Source organism: Oncorhynchus nerka, linkage group LG6, assembly GCF_034236695.1.
Source record: "Oncorhynchus nerka isolate Pitt River linkage group LG6, Oner_Uvic_2.0, whole genome shotgun sequence".
Lineage (NCBI taxonomy): Eukaryota > Metazoa > Chordata > Actinopteri > Salmoniformes > Salmonidae > Oncorhynchus > Oncorhynchus nerka.
Genome location: NC_088401.1, coordinates 10,139,824 through 10,162,361, shown reverse-complemented (window position 1 = coordinate 10,162,361; position 22,538 = coordinate 10,139,824).

Here is a 22,538-nt window from a genome sequence, read left to right as displayed (position 1 = left end):
TCCGGACACGCTAAAATGGAAGAGACAGGGAAATACTAAAAGTCAGATTGCCTGTCACTGTGTCTTTCAAATGTTAGCAGAGGGTTCACTCCACTATTCATGTTGTGCATGAATGGAAGCAGACAAGGGTTTCCAGCAAGGAGTCCGGTCCCCATAGAAAATATCCCACAATATTGCCACAACACAGGCAGTTATATCCGTAACGCACAAATAGGTGATATTAAATCTGCATTAAAGAGGTTTTACCTGAGGGCCTACACTACCATATTAAATCTGCATTAAAGAGGTTTTACCTGAGGGCCTACACTACCATATTAAATCTGCATTAAAGAGGTTTTACCTGAGGTCATACACTACCATATTAAATCTGCATTAAAGAGGTTTTACCTGAGGTCATACACTACCATATTTAATCTGCATTAAAGAGGTTTTACCTGAGGACCTACACTACCATATTAAATCTGCATTAAAGAGGTTTTACCTGAGGTCATACACTACCATATTAAATCTGCATTAAAGAGGTTTACTAATTGATATAGCTGATTACATGACCTGATAATAAGTTACTACTTCTCCCTCTCTCTCTCTCTGGCCTTCTCCCTCTCTCTCTCTCTGGCCTTCTCCCGCTTTATCTCTCTCTCTCTGGCCTTCTCCCTCTCTCTCTCTCTCTCTCTGGCCTTCTCCCTCTCTCCCTCTCTGGCCTTCTCCCGCTTTCTCTCTCTCTCTGGCCTTCTCCCTCTCTCTCTCTCTCTGGCCTTCTCCCGCCTTCTCTCTCTCTCTGGCCTTCTCCCGCTTTCTCTCTCTCTCTGGCCTTCTCCCTCTCTCTCTCTCTGGCCTTCTCCCGCTTTCTCTCTCTCTCTGGCCTTCTCCCTCTCTCCCTCTCTGGCCTTCTCCCGCTTTCTCTCTCTCTCTGGCCTTCTCCCGCTTTCTCTCTCTCTCTGGCCTTCTCCCGCTTTCTCTCTCTCTCTGGCCTTCTCCCTCTCTCTCTCTCTCTCTGGCCTTCTCCCTCTCTCTCTGGCCTTCTCCCTCTCTCCCTCTCTGGCCTTCTCCCTCTCTCTCTCTCTCTGGCCTTCTCCCTCTCTCTCTGGCCTTCTCCCTCTCTCCCTCTCTGGCCTTCTCCCGCTTTCTCTCTCTCTCTGGCCTTCTCTCTTTCTTTGTCATAAAAGAAGGCGTTTGATGATTGCGATCCAATTAGCCACTGACTTGTTAAATAAAGGTTAAATAATACAAATAAAACAGTCAAATGAATCGTGATTTTCACTAGAGATGTGAATGGTACCTGGTGGAGGATGTGTGTTCGTGATGTCTCCTCGGCCCCGAGACAATAACAACACGATATCAACTGAATTCAAAACGCATCTACAACCCTCCAAGATGAATAGGATCTGTCTTGATGGCCGGAGCACGTTAAATTCTTCTGGGAGGAGGTAAAATACTGAGGGCCAATGTTGCTTGCCCACAGCAGATGAAAGAACTTCATCCAGCGATTTACAGCAGACAGAGCTGTGTCATTTGTCTCAGATTTGTCATTTGTCTCAGCTTTATGCTATAAACGTTTCAGAGGGGCATTTCAACGGCTCTAGGTGCTTGTTTATCAGGCAGATCGGCTGATGTACTGTAGCAGCCACACACACAATCACACTTCATCTTTAAAGGGGCAATCTGCAGGTTCCTACATACAGTTTTGTACTTTAAAAAGAATGAGTTTGTACTTCAACCATTTATTCCTGAATCATCAAACTTATAAATTCCTCAGAGTTTAGTTCAACAGTCGCACTCCATCAGAACCCAAAAGATAAGCTTGTTTTACTCAGATATTTGTAAACAATGTACATTTAAACAAACACTGCATAGCCTCAATACATTATATAAACTATCATGTCGATATCATGGATGGTCATGTGTGAGTTGTATAGTATTGTATAGTAGCCCTGTCTATGAATTTGAGAGTGGTTTCATTAATCCAGCCTCATCCCTCAGCTTTTTACCAAAACAGTGGCAGGGAAACACTTTTGATATTGTTTCAACTGTGTACTGTCACTTTAAATTATCCTCTGTCTCTTGATGACTCTTTCAACAGAAAGTTATTTTGTCAGAACCCTGTTTAATTTCTAGCTGGTCCTACGTATAGCCTCACATGTAGTATGGAACTGATATGTTATAATTTTTGTCATTCAGAGGATTTGTTTCATTTCTATTTTTACCACTTTGTCAGCAAATTAGAGTTAATTAGAATTAGATCCCGTTCAATTATATGTACTCCGGTCGATGGAAAGGTGTATTTTGAGAACCAACATGTCAACAGCGAGCTAGTTGATTAATAAGCCAGATGTGTTGGTTAAATTAGAAGGAGCTTTTTGTCAACAGCAACACATTCACAGGGTTGTTGGGGCATTACATTAGTGTTGGGTATGCAGAGCCAATCCACTGGCTGATATTTTAGCAAACCGTTAAATGCAAACAGCTAAACAAAATGCTAACAAGTGAAGTTCTACTACTTACAAAAGAATCCATGGACCTTTGAATGACAAGAAACCTAATATTTCATTTTTGGATGTTCCTGTCTTTCTGCAATTAACTTGTGTTCGAGGGACAGTTAATCTGTTAAATGCTGTTCATGGTTGATTCTTCTTTCATTTCACTCATCCCCTTTGTGTTTATTGCATCCCATAATTCCTTTCCCTCTGTCCTTTACTAGGGGTCTCCTCTATCATTACCCTCTGTCACGCCCCGATCTGTTTCACCTGTCTCCACCCCCCTCCAGGTGTCACGCCCCGATCTGTTTCACCTGTCTCCACCCCCCTCCAGGTGTCACGCCCCGATCTGTTTCACCTGTCTCCAACCCCCTCCAGGTGTCACCCATTTTCCCCATTATTCCCAGCGTATTTATTCCTGTGTTCTCTGTATGTCTGTTGCCAGTTCGTCTGGTAAGTCAACCAGCGTGTTTTTTCCGTGCTCCTGCTTTTCCCTAGTCTCTGTTATTCTTGTCCTCCCGGTTCTGACTTTTGCCTGCCCTGACACTGAGCCCGCCTGCCTGACCATTCAGCCTGCCCTGACACTGAGCCCGCCTGCCTTACCATTCAGCCTGTCCTGACACTGAGCCCGCCTGCCTGACCATTCAGCCTGCCCTGACACTGAGCCCGCCTGCCTGACCATTCAGCCTGTCCTGACACCGAGCCCGCCTGCCTGACCATTCAGCCTTCCCTGACACTGAGCCTGCCTGCCTGACCATTCAGCCTGCCCTGACCTTGAGCCCGCCTGCCTGACCATTCAGCCTGCCCTGACCTTGAGCCCGCCTGCCTGACCATTCAGCCTTCCCTGACACTGAGCCCGCCTGCCTGACCATTCAGCCTGCCCTGACCTTGAGCCCGCCTGCCTGATCATTCAGCCTGCCCTGACCTTGAGCCCGCCTGCCTGACCATTCAGCCTGCCCTGACCTTGAGCCTGCCTGCCACTCTGTACCTCCTAGACTCTGACCAGGTTTATGATATTTTGCCTGCTCTGACACTGAGCCCGCCTGCCTGACCATTCAGCCTGCCCTGACCTTGAGCCTGCCTGCCACTCTGTACCTCCTAGACTCTGACCAGGTTTATGATATTTTGCCTGTCCACGACCTATCTCTTGCCTGGCCCTTATCTTATAATAAATATCAGAGACTCAAACCATCTGTCTCCCATGTCTGCATCTGGATCTCGCCCTGTATTGTTATAACTTCTCTGACCCAGTCCCCATCTCTCCTAGCAGCACTGCTCTCCAGACAGAACCCGGAGCAGTGCCTTGCTGACAGAGATGCTAGATCTAGGTCCCAATACACAAAGAGATCTTCTGTTGGATCTGACAATTAATCTTGATAGTTGTACAGTCGTCTCAAATAATACTGTGAAGGACCTCGGCGTTACTCTGGACCCTGATCTCTCTTTTGACGAACATATCAAGATTGTTTCAAGGACAGATTTATTCCTTCTATGTAACATTGCAAAAATCTGAAACTTTTTGTCCCAAAATTATCCATAAAAGCTAATCCATGCTTTTGGCACTTCTATATTAGAATACTCCAAGGATGAAGCACTAAATAAACTTCAGTTAGTGCTAAACACGGCTGCTAGAATCTTGACTAGAACCCAAAAATGGGATCATTTTACACCAGTGCTAGCCTCTACATTGGCTTCCTAGCTAGGGCTAATTTCAAGGTTTTACTGCTAACTTACAAAGCATTACATGGGCTTGCTCCTACCCCTCTCTCCGTTTTGGTCCTGCCATACATACCTACACGTATGCTACGGTCACAAGACACAGGCCTCCTTATTGTCCAAAGAATTTCTAAGCAAAGAGCTGGAGGCAGGGCTTTCTCCTATAGAGCTCCATTTTTATGGAATTGTCTGCCTACCCATGTGAGAGAAGGCAGACTCGGTCACGACCTTTAAGTCTTTACTGAAGACGCATCTCTTCAGTAGGTCCTATGATTGAGTGTAGTCTGGCCCAGGATTGTGAAGGTGAACGGAATGGCACTAGAGCAACGAACCAACCCTTGCTGTCTCTGTCTGGCTGGTTCCCCTCTGTCCACCAGGGATTCTTTGCCTCAAACCCTATTATGGGGGCTGAGTCACTGGCTTACTAGTGCACTTCCGTGCCGTCCTTGGGAGGGGTGCGTCACTTGAGTGGGTTGAGTCAGTGACGTGATCTTCCTGTCCGGGTTGGCGCCCCCTTGGGTTCGTGCCATAGAGGAGATCTTCGAGGGCTATACTCAGCCTTGACTCAGGGTAGTAAGTTGGTGGTTTCGGATATCCCTCTAATGGTGTGTGCTTTGGCAAAGTGGGTGGGATTATATCCTGCCTGGTTGGCCCTGTCCGGGGGTATCGTTGGACGGGGCAACAGTGTATCCCGACCCCTCCTGTCTCAGCCTCCAATATTTATGCTGCAATAGATTATGTGTCAGGAGGCTGTTGTATGTGGAGTATTTCTCCTGTCTTATCCGGTGTCCTGTGTGAATTTACGTTTGCTCCCTCTAAATCTCCCTCCCTCTCCCTCCCCTCCCAGGGGACCTGAGCCCTAGGGACCATGCCTCAGGATTACCTGGCCTGATGACTCCTTACTGTCCCTAGTCCACCTGGTCTTGCTGCTGCTCCAGTTTCAACTGTTCTACCTACGGTTATGGAACCCTGACCTGTTCACCAGACGTGCTACTTTGTCCCGAACCTGCTGTTTTCGACTCTCTCTTTACCGCACCTGCTGTCTCTAACTCTGAATGCTCGCCTATGAAAAACCAACTGACATTTACTCCTGAGGTGCTGAATGGTTGCACCCTCTACCACCACTGTGATTATTATTATTGGACCCTGCTGGTCATCTATGAACATTTGAACATCTTGGCCATGTTCTGTTATAATCTCCACCCAGCACAGCCAGAAGAGAACTGGCCACCCCTCATAGCCTGGATAAGAGCGTCTGCTAAATGACTTAAATGTAAATGTAAATGTAAATAGCCTGGTTCCTCTCTAGGTTTCTTCCTCGGTTCCTGCCTTTCTATGGAGTTTTTCCTAGCCACCGTGCTTCTACATCTGCACTGCTTGCTGTTTGGGGTTTTAGGCTGGGTTTCTGTACAGCACTTTGTGACATCGGCTGATGTAAAAGGGGCTTCATAAATATATTTGATTGATTGATTGATTGATTGGCAACCTACTACCTAGTCACACCCCGACCTGCCATGAGACAGAACCATGAGTCAGAACCATGAGACAGAACCATGAGACAGGAGCAGAACAATCCGTAAAAGGAACTAAATGATGAAGTCATACCTGGCAGTTGCGCATGTCAGAGCGAGAGAGAGAGAGAGAGAGAGAGAGAGAAGGGAGAGAGAGAGAGACAGAGAGAGAGAGGGGAGAGAGAGAGAGAGAAGGGAGAGAGAGAGAGAGAGAGAGAAGAGAGAGAGAGAGACAGAGAGAGAGAGAGAGAGAGAGAGAGAGAGAGAGAGAGAGAGAGACAGAGAGAAAGAGAGAGAGAGAGAGAGAGAGGAGAGAGAGAGAGAGAAGAGAGAGAGAGAGAGAGAGAGAGAGAGAGACAGAGAGAGAGAGAGAGAGACAGAGAGAGAGAGAGAAGGGAGAGAGAGAAGGAGAGAGAGAGAGAGAGAGAGAGAGAGAGAGAGAGAGAGAGAGAGAGAAGGGAGAGAGAGAAGGGAGGAGAGAGAGAGAGACAGAGAGAGAGAGAGAGAAGAGAGAGAGAGAGAGAGAGAGAGAGAGAGAGAGAGGAGAGAGAGAAGGGAGAGAGAGAGAGAGAGGGAGAGAGAAGAGAGAGAGAGAGAGAGAGAGAAGGGAGAGAGAGAGAGAGAGAGAGAGAGAGAGAGAGAGAGAAGGGAGAGAGAGAGAGAGAGAGAGAAGGGAGAGAGAGAGAGAGAGACAGAGAGAGAGAGAGAGAGAGAGAGACAGGAGAGAAGAGAGAGAGAGAGAGAGAGAAAGAGAGCGAGAGAGAGAGAGGGGGAGAGAGAGAGAGAGAGAGAAGGGAGAGAGAGAGACAGAAAGAGAGAGAGAGAGACAGAGAGAGAGAGAGAGAGAGAGAGAGAGAGAGAGAGACTGAGAGAGAAGGGAGAGAGAGAGAGAGAGAGAGAGAGAGAGAGAGAGAGAGAGAGAGGCAGAGAGAAGGCAGAGAGAGAGAGAGAGAGAGAGAGAGAGAGAGAGAGAGAGAGACAGAGAGAGAGAGAGGGAGAGAGAGAGAGAAGGGAGAGAGAGAGAGAGAGAAAGAGAGAGACAGAGAGAGAGAGAGAGGGAGAGAGAGAGAGAGAGAGAGAGAGAAGAGAGAGAGAGAGAGAGAGAGAGAGAGATACAGAGAGGGAGAGAGAGGGAGAGGGAGAGAGAGAGAGAGAGAGAGAGAGAGGGGAGGGGGAGAGAGAGAGAGATTTCTGGTCCATTAACCCCACTGAATTTCTGGACTGCAATCCATTGTCAGACCCCAGCAGCCTATCGAGTTGGCCATTGATTTCCTGATTTGTGTACCTATCCGTCATTGACATTGACTGCTTTCGGGAACATCATTTTAACGTGTGAATGATCAATAGCTACATCAACACTGAAAATATCTCTCTGTCAAACAGCATGGAGTTAGTCTGTGTGCTCTGGTCCCCAAACTATGCTGAGGAGATTGTGTGTGTTTAATGCTCATCAGTAACACTCCTGAGTACAGGGTAGCCTAGTGATTAGAGTGTTGGACTCGTAACCGGAAGGTTGCAAGTTCAGAACCCCGAGCTGACAAGGTATAAATCTGTCGTTCTGCCCCTGAACAAGACAGTTAACCCACTGTTCCTAGGCCGTCATTGAAAATAAGAATTTGTTCTTAACTGACTTGCCTAGTAAAATAAAAAATAAAAATTAAGTACGTGTGAATAAAGTGTATGTTTTACATTGTGCAAATATGATTTATTTTTATTTTTAAAGCCTGAGAAATTCAACACAGACAGTGTTTATTGCATGACCATATGAGCATTCTGAAAATATTGGATGTTGTGTTATTAGACAGGATCTTGCAATGTATTTCCAAATATATCTTAATCAACCTGTTTATCTTTACAAAGCAATGTTAAGTTCCAACTAGGATGTAATGGTAAAGACAAAACATTACCCCTGGCAATACACAGATACATTTTATGACCACATTAACTGGACAGACGGACCCAAGAACTCACTCAAACGCAGTAGACTTTAGTAAAAAATATATATATATATATATATATATATATATATATATATATATATATATATATATATATATATTCGTATGCTACACCTAGTGAGAACTGTCCATCTTTAACCTGAGCTGCTCACCAGGGACATCTGTTTTTCACACAGGTGGAAGGTAGGACATTTCTTGACTGGGTTGAGACTCACAACGAGGTAGTATAACGTGTAAGAAGGAGGAAGAGGAGGAGGAGGAAGAACTGGAAATTCTCAAAATAGCTTCTAAAATGTGTGGGTTTCCATCAGTACTTCAGGGCCAGTTAGAGCTAGAGGAATATGGCCTGAACATTTTAAATATATATATATATATATATATATATATATATATATATATATATATATATATATATATATGTTCTCCTTTCTTCTAATTGGTAGAGGGCAAACCAGGGAGCCACGTCTCAAGGGTGGATAATAGCCTACTAAAGTCAATATTAAACCCATTCCTGAACCCTTGGTTCCCTGCTAGGTAATCACGCTTCAGACACTGTCCTTATCTAGCTGCTATACCACAGATACCAGTCTACGTGGTGAGAAGACCTATAAGTGGCATATATAACCTTGAGGTCATTGGAACTTTCACCCTGTAAAGATTACTGGATTTCAGAGTTATTTTATAGTCAAGGCTGGTATCCTCGTGTTGGGTATTGGTTAGAGCTTGGTTTATGACTTGGCAGATCATGATGACTTTCTCATTATGTTTTGGCATACCGAGAGCCTTGAGAAACGTGGCCATTGATGCTTCCGTCATAAATATTCCACGTTCTTAGACCAGCACAAGCAACTTTATGAAGATATTTACAATATTAGAATGGGTGGCCTTCAGTGCTCCCCAAGGAGATGAGATTTCTCAGTGTCAAGAGTGAGGTCATAATATATTTGCATATTGTGCTTTGCTGTTTTTTTTTTTTAATGCATAGACAACGCATTGAACTGGCTTCTCCGTACATATAGAGTTGAGGGTTGAATATCGGAAAAGTATTTTTTTTTTAAATATTATTTAATATTTTAAAACAAAAAACATCTACAGTTCGTATTACACACGACTTGAATGTCATTGATTGTTGCGTTATAATTATATGATATTTAAACCACAGCAATCCGTACAATAAATGCTAATAACAATAACAATGCATGACTTTGGTAAACTTTGAACTTTAACTGTTTTTATTGACACAATAGGAGAGTGCCATTTTGGAAAAGCATTATTGTAAAGTATGGTGTACTTTAAATTTAATTCCCCAGCTGGGCTGGACATTAATTTAAAGATACATATGACATTCCTCCAGAAATGTGTACTCCTGAAGCAATTCGTTTTGGCCATAGCTGTTCGCCAGGTTCTGTCGTATTTCTTGACCAACATGTCAGATAGCTGTGGTCTTGTTCAGGCCTCGGGCCAGTTCATCCGGTCACAGATGAGAAAGTAAAGAGTTTGAATGTGCAGATGAATGATCCGACAGATTGACCAGGACTGTGATTAAAGCCCCTGTCAGATCTAATGCTGTTACCACTGCTCTACCGGGGAAAGAGAGGTGCTCAGAGGTTGGTGAAAGTGGCTTGAATTTCATTTCAAAACAAAACATCTGGATATGATTTGATTTTGTTTTAGGTAAGGTGGATAGAGGATTTCATGCTGTACTTCTTGCACAAAGAAAGCAGAAACATTAAAGAAATGATTTGAAATTGATGAAAGGGGAAGTTGCCCTAATACAGGTTAACTCGAAACCAAATACCATTTCCATGGAAACGGATTACTATTCAAAAGTTCACTTCAAGGCTCTCTTCTTTTTTCTATGTTGTGTGTGTGTGTGTGTGTGTGTGTGTGTGTGTGCATGCGTGCATGTGTATGTGTGTGTACTTGTTTTCCTACCTTATCAGGACCCCAATGTCCAAACATGTCACCTTAATGTCCTGACAAGGTAGAAAAACAATACCTATTTAGAAAAGTCAGGACTTATTTCATGTCCTGAATTTGTTCAAATGCTATTTCAATCTTAAAAGGGTTAAGTCTAGGGTTAGGGGTTAGGGAAAATTTGATTTTTAATGGTAATAAATGTATACTCCCCAAAAAGTATTTCATGAAAATAAAGCTGTCTATCTCTCTGTCTGTGTCTGTGAGTGTGTGTGTGTGTGTTTTTGTTTTGTTGTTACTTCTCTGTCATAAAGTTGAGCCCAGTCATCCATCAGAACAGATGATATTGCCAGGAATGCTCAGACAGCAGAGCCACTAATGTAATGCGTGCCTGCTTTTGATTGTACCAACATTTAAAACTTGATTATATTGACATATTAAAACCGACAGAAATATGTTACATTTGTATTGAAGCCGTTATTTTGCTGTGTACCACATAGTTAAACACAGTCAGTTTAGCTAACCTGTGATGATAGCAAACAAAGATCAGTTTCACTTGAATAGATTGTACTTGATAGCTATCGCGATCGCACTCTAGTCCAGGCCTTTTTCATTCGCTGTTATCCTAAGGTTCCCCGGGCAAGGCAAAACGCCACCGGTCTTGTGCAGTGAGAATGTCTCAGATGATGCCAGGTTTTTTACCTCAGCCCAAAACCACTTTAATAATCAACTTTTATTACATTTGTGCTTTTGACCGTTGTACCGTGGTGGGAACTTATTAAACTGAGGAACTCACAGGGTCTTTATGTGGCAGTACCGTGGTGGGAACTTATTAAACTGAGGAACTCACAGGGTCTTTATGTGGCAGTACCGTGGTGGGAACTTATTAAACTGAGGAACTCACAGGGTCTTTATGTGGCAGTACCGTGGTGGGAACTTATTAAACTGAGGAACTCACAGGGTCTTTATGTGGCAGTACCGTGGTGGGAACTTATTAAACTGAGGAACTCACAGGGTCTTTATGTGGCAGTACCGTGGTGGGGACTTATTAAACTGAGGAACTCACAGGGTCTTTATGTGGCAGTACCGTGGTGGGAACTTATTAAACTGAGGAACTCACAGGGTCTTTATGTGGCAGTACCGTGGTGGGGACTTATTAAACTGAGGAACTCACAGGGTCTTTATGTGGCAGTACCGTGGTGGGAACATATTAAACTGAGGAACTCACATGGTCTTTATGTGGCAGTACCGTGGTGGGAACTTATTAAACTGAGGAACTCACAGGGTCTTTATGTGGCAGTGCCGTGGTGGGGACTTATTTCACATTTGTAAGAGCTTTGAACCATCCTTCTGAACACCTCTTATCTCTCCAACCCATCCTTTCATCGCATCCCTTCATCGTAGACTGGAGGGCTGACAGAGAGCTTCCAGGTGACGACTGAGCTTTTCCCACCCGAGGCTTCTCTTCCTTCACACACTGTATGTCTCTTTATTTTTCATTTCCTTTCTTTTTTATTCTACTGCTCCGCCTCAACATTCAATACGGTCCAGAAACTCCTGTATTTTATAACTGCTGATTAAGTAACAACAGGATTTTATAATGTAAATGAGAGAAAACAAGCATCAAGGCACATTGTGAGTCAACAGAATGCCCTACTAGTTCACTATTCGGAATCAACCCAAAAAGCTAAATCATGTCCTGGTTAAACTGGTGATAAATCATGTCCTGGTTAAACTGGTGATAAATAATGTCCTGGTTAAACTGGATTCTAAATTATGTCTTGGTTAAACTGGTGATAAATCATGTCCTGGTTAAACTGGATACTAAATCATGTCTTGGTTAAACTGGATACTAAATCATTTCTTGGTCAAACTGGATACTAAACCATGTCTTGGTTAAAATTGAATACTAAATCATGTCCTGGTTAAACTGGATGCTAAATCATGTATTGGTTAAACTGGATAATAAATCATGTCCTGGTTAAACTGGTGATAAATCATGTCTTGGTTAAACTGGATACTAAATCATGTCTTGGTTAAACTGGATGCTAAATAATGTCCTGGTTATACTGAAGAAGGTGGTGATGCTGGGATTTGACCTTGCGAGATGTTTCCTGTGCTGTGAAACATTTACTTGGAATCAGCTCAGTGAGTCCTTGATCCGACATTGTCTAACAACAAGTCAGTCATTGGTCAGAAGAGTAATTGCACGTGAGCCAGACGGCATTCCAAGCTGTGTCCTCTGAGAACGAGCAGACCAGTTGGCTGGAGTATTTACGGACATTTTCAATCTCTCCCTATCCAGGTCTGCTGTCCTCACTTGCTTCAAGATGTCCACCATTGTTCCGGTAAAGCAAAGGTAACTGAACTAAATTACTATCAACCCGTAGCACTCACTTCTGTCATCATGAAGTGCTTTGAGAGGCCCCCCTCGGGGCGGTTGAGCTAATGTAGGCTAATGTGATTAGCATGAGGTTGTAAGTAATAAGAACATTTCCTAGGACACAGACAAGCTTCAATTCTTGTTAATCTAACTGCACTGTCCAATATACAGTAGATATTACAGTGAAAGAATACCATGCTATTGTTTGAGGAGAGTGTACAGTTATGAACCTGAAAATGTATTAATAAATCAATTAGGCACATTTGGGCAGTCTTGATACAAGATTTTAAACATAAATGAAATGGTTCATTAGATCAGTCTAAAACTTTGAACATACACTGCTGCCATCTAGTGGCCAAACTGTAAAGTGCGCCTGGGCTGGAATAATGCATTATGGTCTATCTCTTGCATTTCAAAATGATGGTACAAATAGTATTATGGTATGATCTTTTACCAGATCTAATGTGTTAGTCTCTTAAATTGATTTAATATTTCCACAAACTTCAAAGTGGTTCCTTTGAAATGGTAATGCTTCAGGTTCTGAGCTACAGGCACTTAGATTTGGGTATGTCATTTTAGGCGAAACTAAAATAAAATAAATCCTTATTAAGGATCATATCACCTCAGCCTTACCTGACACACAAGACCCACTTCAATTTGCTTACTGCCCGAATAGATCCACAGACAATGCAATTGTATTCACACTGCACACTGCCCTATCCCATCTGGACAAGAGGAATACCTATGTAAGAATGCTGTTCATTGACTATAGGCCAGCTTTCCTCACCATAGTACCCTGCAAGCTCATCATTAAGCTTGGGGCCCTAGGTCTGTACCCTGCCGTGTGCAACTGGGTCCTGGACTTCCTGACGGTGAAGGTAGGAAACAGCACCTCCATTTCACTGATCCTCAACACAGGGGCCCCACAAGGGTGCTACGCAGCCTCCTCAAGTACTCCCTGTTCACCCATGACTGTGTGGCCCCGCACGCCTCCAACTCAATCATCAAGTTTTCAGACAACACAACAGTAGTAGGCCTGATTACCAACAATGACGAGACAGCTTACAGGGAGGAGGCGAGGGCCCTGGGAGAGTGGTGCCAGGAAAATATCAACTCACTAAACATCAACAAAACAAAGGAGATGATGGTGGACTTCAGGAAACAGGAGGAGGAGCACGCCCCTATCCACAACAACGGGACCACAGAGTTCCTCGCCGTACACATCTCTGGCAAACTGAAATGGTCCACCTACACACACAGTGTGGTGAGGAAGGCACAACAGCGCCTCTTCAAACTCAGGAGGCTGAAGGAATTTGGCTTGGCCTCAACACCCTCACAACTATTTTTACAGATGCAGAATTGAGAGCATCCTGTCGGGCTCTATCAATTTTAGATTTGTGTGTATTGTTGTGAATTGTTAGATACTACTGCACTGTTGGAGCTAGGAACGCAAGCATTTTGCTACACCTGCAATAAATATGTGTATGTGACCAATACAATTTGATTTGATTTGATATGGCGCCGAAGAGGATGGCTGATGTTTTACATGCTCCTACCCAGCTGTGCTATTTTGTTTGTTTTTATTGGTTGTTTGTAACTTATTTTTTTGCTTATTTTGTACATAATGTTGCTGCTACCGTCTGGACTTCTGAACAGTGATTACTCACCTCAAACTGGAAGAAGATTTTTCCTTTAATGAGTCCGACGAGAAGGATATACTGCTTTCCCGGGAACAGGCCCAAATCCCCGTCATTCGCCTTCTGAGAATTAATAGGCAAGTAGGTAAACTCCCACTGCCATCCATTCTATTGGCCAACGTACAATCATTGGAAAATAAAATTGATTACCTACGATCAAGATTATCCTACAAACGGGACATTAAAAACTGTAACATCTTATGTTTCACCGTGTCGTGGCTGTACGACCACACATATAATATAGAGCTGGTGGGATTTTCCTTCCACCGGCAGAACAGAGAAGATACCTCTGGTAAGACGAGGGGTGGGGGTGTGTGTCTATTTGTCAATAACAGCTGGTGCGCAAAGTCGAATATTAAAGAAGTCTTGAGGTATTGCTCACCTGAGGTAGAGTACCTTATGATAAGCTGTAGACAACACTATCTACCAGGAGAGTTCTCATCTACGTTATTTGTAGCCGTCTATTTACCACCACAGACCGATGCCGAACCGGCCCCCATTCACATTGACGTGGCTGTAGTGGAGAAGGTCTGGAGTTTCAGGTTCCTTGGTGTTCACATCACCAACGAACTATCATGGTCCAAACACACCAAGACAGTTTTGAGGAGGGCACGACAAAACCTTTTCCCCCTCAAGAGGCTAAATTGATTTGACCGGTTGCATCACCGCCTGGTATGGCAACTGCTCGGCATCTGACCGTAACGGGTAGTGCGTACGGCCCAGTACATTAATGGGGCCAAGCTTCCTGCCATCCAGGACCTATATCCTATATAATAGGCGGTGTCAGAGGAAAGCCCCCAAAATTGTCAGACTCTAGTCACCCAAGTCATAGACTGTTTTCTCTGCTACCACACGGAAAACGGTACCGGAGCACCAAGTCTATGACCAAAAGGCTCCTTAACAGTTTCTACTCCCCAGCCATAAGACTGCTGAACAATTAATCAAATGGCCACCAGACTATTTACATTGACCCCTCCATTTGTTTTGTACACTGCTGCTACTGTTGTTTATTATCCAGGCCTAGTCACTTCACCCCTAATTACATGTACAAATTACCTTAACTAACCTGTACCCCTGCACACTGACTCGGTACCGAGTTTTTTACTTAAGTTTATTTGGTAAATATTTTCTTAATTATTCTTGAATGGCACTGTTGGTTAAGGACTTGTAAGTAAGCATTTCACAGTAAGGTCTACATTTGTATTTGGTAAGGTTTGTATGTGACAAATACAGTTTGATTTGATTTCTTGTGGTGTTCTTCCCAAACAATCATATATTTGGATTACCTCAATCTGACCTTTTACCTAACCCAAGTCTCGGCTTCCTCAAAATCAATAAAGAAATATGTTTACCGACTGTCTATGATGCATGAGAGTCCTGCACCTGAATGCAAAGGCCAGTTTATTATGAAAAATGCAGTACTTCTCAAAGAAAGATGATCATGGGCCGGTTTCACAGACAGAGTTTAGAGTAAGCCAGGAGTAAGCCTTAATGTGTACTAGTAAAACTAGGACATTTAATTAAGTAACTTTCACGGACGTGGCTTAGTTTTTTGCCTTAGTTAGTCGGAGACTATGGAGTAACGAAGTAAGGAAAGTAAGCCTAAATGAGAACACCTGGGTTAAGCCTGATTAGGTTAAGTATGAGCACATGCTGTTGGTCTAATGGTGCTCATAAAAACCCGGAATGGAATAGAAAACACCATTACTGGTGTGAATCTTGACACAAAACAATGGCAAAGCGGCAATAATTAGTTCAAAAAACGTCCGAAAAAACATTACTAAAAACAAATTGTGTCAAACCATCCAGGTATTGAAAGTAAAAAACCATACTACTGCTACTGAGCAAAATTAAGAGTGGTTGGGCTGCAATTTGCAGTGAATTCAATGCACATGAAAATGTAACTACAAACAAAGTACAACACCTTCAGGTGAGATATCTTCATTATTTTCCCTATTTAACATTCCTCATATTCATAGTTTTTGTGACATTACTTACTGAATGAATTCTGCCTTTATAGACTGTGGAAGAACCTTAAACTGACTTTAAAAAGAGAGAAAGCAGAGATCAGAAGAGAGATTTACTACTGGTGGTGGACAACTAAACCAACACAACACTGATGAAGGGAGTGACTTGCTGTCTGGAATAATAGAGCACCTGCAACCTCTGGATGGTATACCAGATGATGACCAACCTCTGGATGGTATACCAGGTGATGACCAACCTCTGGATGGCACACCAGATGATGACCAACCTCTGGATGGTATACCAGATGATGACCAACCTCTGGATGGCATACCAGATGATGACCAACCTCTGGATGGCATACCAGATGATGACCAACCTCTGGATGGCATACCAGATGATGACCAACCTCTGGATGGTATACCAGATGATGACCAACCTCTGGATGCATAACAGATGATGACCAACCTCTGGATGGCATACCAGATGATGACCAACCTCTGGATGGTATACCAGATGATGACCAACCTCTGGATGCATAACAGATGATGACCAACCTCTGGATGGCATACCAGATGATGACCAACCTCTGGATGGTATACCAGATGATGACCAACCTCTGGATGGCATACCAGATGATGACCAACCTCTGGATGCATAACAGATGATGACCAACCTCTGGATGGTATACCAGATGATGACCAACCTCTGGATGGCATACCAGATGATGACCAACCTCTGGATGGCATACCAGATGATGACCAACCTCTGGATGGTATACCAGATGATGACCAACCTCTGGATGGCATACCAGATGATGACCAACCTCTGGATGGCATACCAGATGATGACCAACCTCTGGATGCATAACAGATGATGACCAACCTCTGGATGGCATACCAGATGATGACCAATTGGAATGTTCTGATTAATAACTGAGCAGCAATGGTACATATACCAAAGAAAGTAAATGTGTTACTTCCGTTGGTTAATATATTCCACTGTCTGTGTGAATCTTTATTCTTCTTCATTCTAAGGACCATATGAGTTTATTTGTGCTTCTAACAGTGTTCTTTTTCCAGAGGAAAGGAATGTGAACAGGTTGGAAGAGCCAGTACACAGTGAGGGGGGAATGTGAACAGGTTGGAAGAGCCAGTACACAGTGAGTGTGAAATATGAACAGGTTGGAAGAGCCAGTACACAGTGAGGGTGGAATGTGAACAGGTTTATAAGAGCCAGTACACAGTGAGGGTGTAATGTGAACAGGTTGGAAGAGCCAGTACACAGTGAGTGTGAAATGTGAACAGGTTGGAAGAGCCAGTACACAGTGAGTGTGAAATGTGAACAGTTTGGAAGAGCCAGTACACATTGAGGGTGGAATGTGAACAGATTGGAAGAGCCAGTACACAGTGAGTGTGTAGCCTCCACATCTGCTATAGCATCCCTGAGAGAAGATACTGCCACCACCTTTCAGAAGAGAACAAAGAAGATGTCCATGCATGAAAAGTTAGCCAGATAATTTCATGAGCATAAATTGAAATATCTGAAGGAACAGCATGAAATGAAAATGAGAATTCTACAGGTTGAATTGGATATGAAGTTGGAAGAGAAAGATATGATCCAAAAAATAAACAGTAATGAGACAATTGTGATTACCAGCCATTTTGAAAAATATGATATGTAAAAAATAAATGTTTTGTAATTTGGATATTCACGAGAGAGAGTTTTTTAATCACCATAAACTACATTTTAAACCAGCCTTGGTTTAGTCACTCACATAATTTTGCAGCACACTATTTGAATTTCGTACAGAACAATCATTTTCAAAGCAAAAATAAGTCAAAAAGACTACATTCCATATTTAAATGCATCTTATCTAGTTGAAGTGCTGCAATCTAACAGCAACTCTGTGTGCAAGTCCTCGTTGGTCATTGCCTCCCTCAGCCACGGGCACATCTCCTTGATCCTGAGTCGAAGTGTATTGGGTAAACACTGGAATTGATTTTTCCATACTCCAAACATACGCTCGACCATCCCTCTTGTGCAGATATGAGCTCTGTTGTATCTTTGCTGCTCAGCTGTTTTTGGGGGATTTATGTCTGGAGTGAATTAAAAAGTAACTCTGACCATATCCACTGTCACCAAGTAGTAGTCCACTATGTTGTCCTCTCTGAAACTGAGCACATAATGAAGAGTTGAGAAAAATCATTGAAATTGTGAGTTGCACCTTTCCAATGGGCAACACTGCTTTGAAAACTCTAAATTAGGTGTTCATACACCCTGAACATTGATGGAGAACCAGTTGTTATGGTTACGGTACTCCTCAGCATCAGGAGTAGATGTTAAACCAGTTGTTATGGTTACGGTACTCCTCAGCATCAGGAGTTGATGTAAAACCAGTTGTTATGTTTACGGTACTCCTCAGCATCAGGAGTTTATGTAAAACTGTTGTTATGGTTACGGTACTCCTCAGCATCAGGAGCTGATGTTAAACCAGTTGTTATTGTTACGGTTCTCCTCAATATCAGGAGTTGATGTTAAACCAGTTGTTATGGTTACGGTACTCCTCAGCATCAGGAGTTGATGGACACTTGATGGGAACATGACATCCATCTATACAGCCAATCACTCCTGGGAAGTGCCCATATTTATATAATTGCACTTTATAGTTGGCTTGGCCAGCAACATCAGGAAACTTGATGTAAAGACTCCTCAGTTCACACATGGCCCTGCAGACTTTATAGTTGGCTTGGCCAGCAGCATCAGGAAACTTGATGAAAGGACTCCTCAGTTCACACATGGCCCTGGAGACTTTGTGACCTATTCTACACACAGTTGCTTCACTGGCACCACACAAATCACCCGTTTCACGATGAAAGAGGCCAGATGTCAAAAACCTCAAAGTGATCAGAACTTGGACATTATTATGGATAAAGGCCTTCCTCTTTAAAACAGAGAGGAAAGTCTAGGCTCAAGCTCAGATATTATCTCCAATGCATTTTCTTTGTGCATACAAATGCAGAAATGTAACGGATTACTTCTATCCACAAGTACTGGTCTGGCTGGCCTCTGTAGAGCATGTTGGTCTTCATTTAGATATTCCAAATAGTCCAGGCTCCCTCACAAACAGCACAAAGCAGAAGTTAAACCTGCCTCTTTGAAGGATTCATTTAAGCTTCAATTTAGCCCTAGAGTAGCTCTAATCCTCCATCTTGCAATCGGCTTTGTTTTATCCAGAACAGGCTAAATCTATGACGATTTGAAGATAAATCTGTGTAAGTCGCTTTGAGTTAAGACAGCTCAAACAGGCATTTTAGTCTGGGACTAGACTTAAGCCTTGTTTGTGAAACCTGGCCCAATTATGTAGCAAATATCTATTTCCTACATCAAGCAAAATAGATAAATAGGGCACAATAAGTGTTAGTTGATAAACAGTAGGTCGAGACAAGACACTTGATATAAACCTTCATCTACATAATCTCTCATCTCTGTCAATGTCCAGTCATCGATTTAACACGCCTGTAAATCATTGATACTCGGGCTTCATCTCTGTTGAAAGTCTGGAATAGAATCAATGAATGAATGTCAGCCATAGGAGAGCCTTTTAAATCTACAGTATAGAAGCATGGGAAGGGTGATGTTGGGAAGGATCCATAGAAGAGCCTTTTACATCTACAGTATAGAAGCATGGGAAGGGTGATGTTGGGAAGGATCCATAGGAGAGCCTTTTAAATCTACAGTATAGAAGCATGGGAAGGGTGATGTTGGGAAGGATCCATAGGAGAGCCTTTTAAATCTACAGTATAGAAGCATGGGAAGGGTGATGTTGGGAAGGATCCATAGGAGAGCCTTTTAAATCTACAGTATAGAAGCATGGGAAGGGTGATGTTGGGAAGGATCCATAGTATGCATTAAGAGGAAGTTCTGGTATGATAATGTAATGAGTTTGACTGTTATTCATTTCGACCATCCATTGCACTTAACCTTATGGAAATGAATACAGCCAAATGTTTTATGCAAATTTCAACACAGGTGATTTATAACTAATTTAATGAGTTTTGTACAAAAATGCAACATATTGGGTTGATTATGATACATAAGATAGTGGGATATATAACGTATTATGATGCATAAATCTAATCAAAGATGCCTCATGGCGAGTAGTTTATTTAAGGGGACTTTAAATATTCTGTGCAATATATCATCTCTGCAATGATTTAACACTTCCTTAAACAGCGTTACTTGTTACACTTCTCAGTGTTAATTAATATGTCACGTCCTGACCTAAGTTATCTTTGTTTTCTTTATTATTTTGATTAGATCAGAGTGTGATGAGGGTGGTATGTGTGTTTTTAGCCTTGTCTAGGGTTTCATGAACATATATGGAGGGTTTTGGTTTGTCTAGGTGTATATATAGGTCTATGGTGGCCTGAATTGGTTCCCAATCAGAGGCAGCTGTTTGTCGTTGTTGCTGATTGGGGATCCTATTTAGGTTGCCATTTTCCATGTTGGTTTTGTGGGTTATTGTCTTAGTGTAGTTGCCTGTCAGTACTCGTGTCTCATAGCGTCACGGTCGTTTTGTATAGTTTGTTCAGTGTTTATTCTTCATTAAAAGAAGTATGTGTTCTTATCACCCTGCGCCTTGGTCTCTTTGTTATGACAACATGACATATAAGGTTGTGTATTCTCCCCATAGTAATGTATTCATGCCTAAAACAAAACAAGAGAATTACAACTGATTCAATTAAATGTAAACAAGTATAATTTAATACATTTTAAACTTAACGCATTTTTTTTTTATGTTTACTATAGCCATAAAAAGTAACTCCAGGCTTTTGATACAGTACCTCCGGTTACTATGTAGACATGGTTTTGAAATGCCTAAATCTCAAAGTAAAAACAAAACAGGCAAACATGAACGAAGAACAAAGGAAGTACAAAACCTCGTAATGAAATATGAGTATGAACAGGAGACGTATCTACTATACATTAGGACACATTGATGTTTCTTGTGTGAAATGTGACCCAACAAAAACAAAATATGCTCCATGCATTGTGTCAAGAAATGTCTCCACGCCTCTGCCAATACAGATGGAGGATCTTAATTTGTTGCTGAGACTTTTCCTGCAGAGCAGGTAATGCAAACTTGTAGTGTATTCCATTTTTTTAAAGGATTCTAAAGTTTATAATTTGCACTTTAAATTATCAGACTTTATTTGCCCTAACAAAAATATATCATGCCCTACAAAAATGTCCATTAATTATAATCCACATAATCATTTACATTTCCTGTTTGCTGCATGATTATTTTCCTGCTGTAGCAAACTGGCTCAAATTAAGTTCCTACATCTGTATATAATCTCATTGAATATAGCCAAAGAAAATGGTTAAATTTGATCTTGGAAATGATATTTACAATAAACGGTAGGGGGGTACTGTCACGACTTCTGCCGAAGTTGGTGCCTCTCCTTGTTCGAGCCGCGTTTGGCAGTCGACGTCACCGGCTTTCTAGCCGCCACCGATCTACGTTTCTTTTTCCATTTGTTCTGTCTTGCTTGTACACACCTGGTTTCCATTACTTTATAATTGATTCCCTATTTAACCCTCTGGTTCCCACATGGTTTTGTGCGTGTTTGTTCTTTGTGGAGTCGTCGCTCTTTTGTGTCGAGCTGGAGTATTTTTCCCTATTTGGAATTAGTTTGATTTATTCGAGTAAAGTACGTTTTTCCTCAGTTCTGTGTCCTGCGCCTGACACCGTCCTATCCGCTGCACACTGACACATGACAGGTACACCACCTAGACTTGAATAATAACCAACTGATGACTATCTATCTTCATCTCCACTACGAGCTGCAGTCAGCCAAACTACCTGCTAAGGTACACTCTGTCAGTCTGTGCTTATTATACCTATAAACTAAAGGTAGTGGATTATACAGCCCTCTACAGTGTTAAACACACAGCAGAAATAATGGCTTTATAATTTATTACGATTTACAAAAAACAATACAGTTATGGGCAATTCCAGAGGAAAAATAGAACACTAAAAATAGAGCTAAAAAAGGAACATCTTAAAATAGATTAGAACATTTTAGAATACAGCTGATTTATGAAGCTCCCAGTTCATTTATACCATTAATGTCATAGTTGATTAGTTGCCAGCTATTTGGTCTAATGGCAGTGTGACATGGTTTATACCTCTTAATTATAGTTAGATTATTGCCTGCCTCGGCTGTTTCCCGGGGAAAGCCCGGGTTGTGGACCAGCACTGTCAGCGTTTTCTGTTGCTGCCAAACTCAACTCAAGAGATCGCAACTTCATTGGTTGTTAAGCATAACATATGGAATGCCTCTCTTTCTCTCTCTCGCTCTCCCTCTCTCCGTCTCTGAATAATTACACCATTCTCAGAAGGCAGCGCCTATAGCCATTACGGTAAATTAGTAGGCTTGTCAATGTCTTCTTTTAGGAATGCTGTAATCACCAATTTAGTTTTTCATTTTTAAATGCAGATTATATGTATGTTAACCAATTAAACAGTGAAGACATCAAAATAATGAAATAACACACATGGAATCATGTAGTAACCAAAAAAGTGTTAAACATATCATAAGATATATTTTATATTTGAGATTCTTCAAAGTAGCACGAAGGTCAGTAAATGCGGAATATTTCAAGAACTTTTACATTTTCTTCAAGCGCAGTCGCAAAAACCGTCAAGCGCTATTATGACACTGGTTCTCATGAGGAACACCAAAGGAATGGAAGACCCAGAGTTACCTCTGCTGCATTAGAGTTTCCAGACTCAGAAATTGCAGCCCAAATAAATGTTTCACATAGTTCAAGAAACAGACACATCTCAACATCAACGGTTCAGACTGTGGGAATCAGTCCTTCATGGTGGAATTGCTGCAAAGAAACAC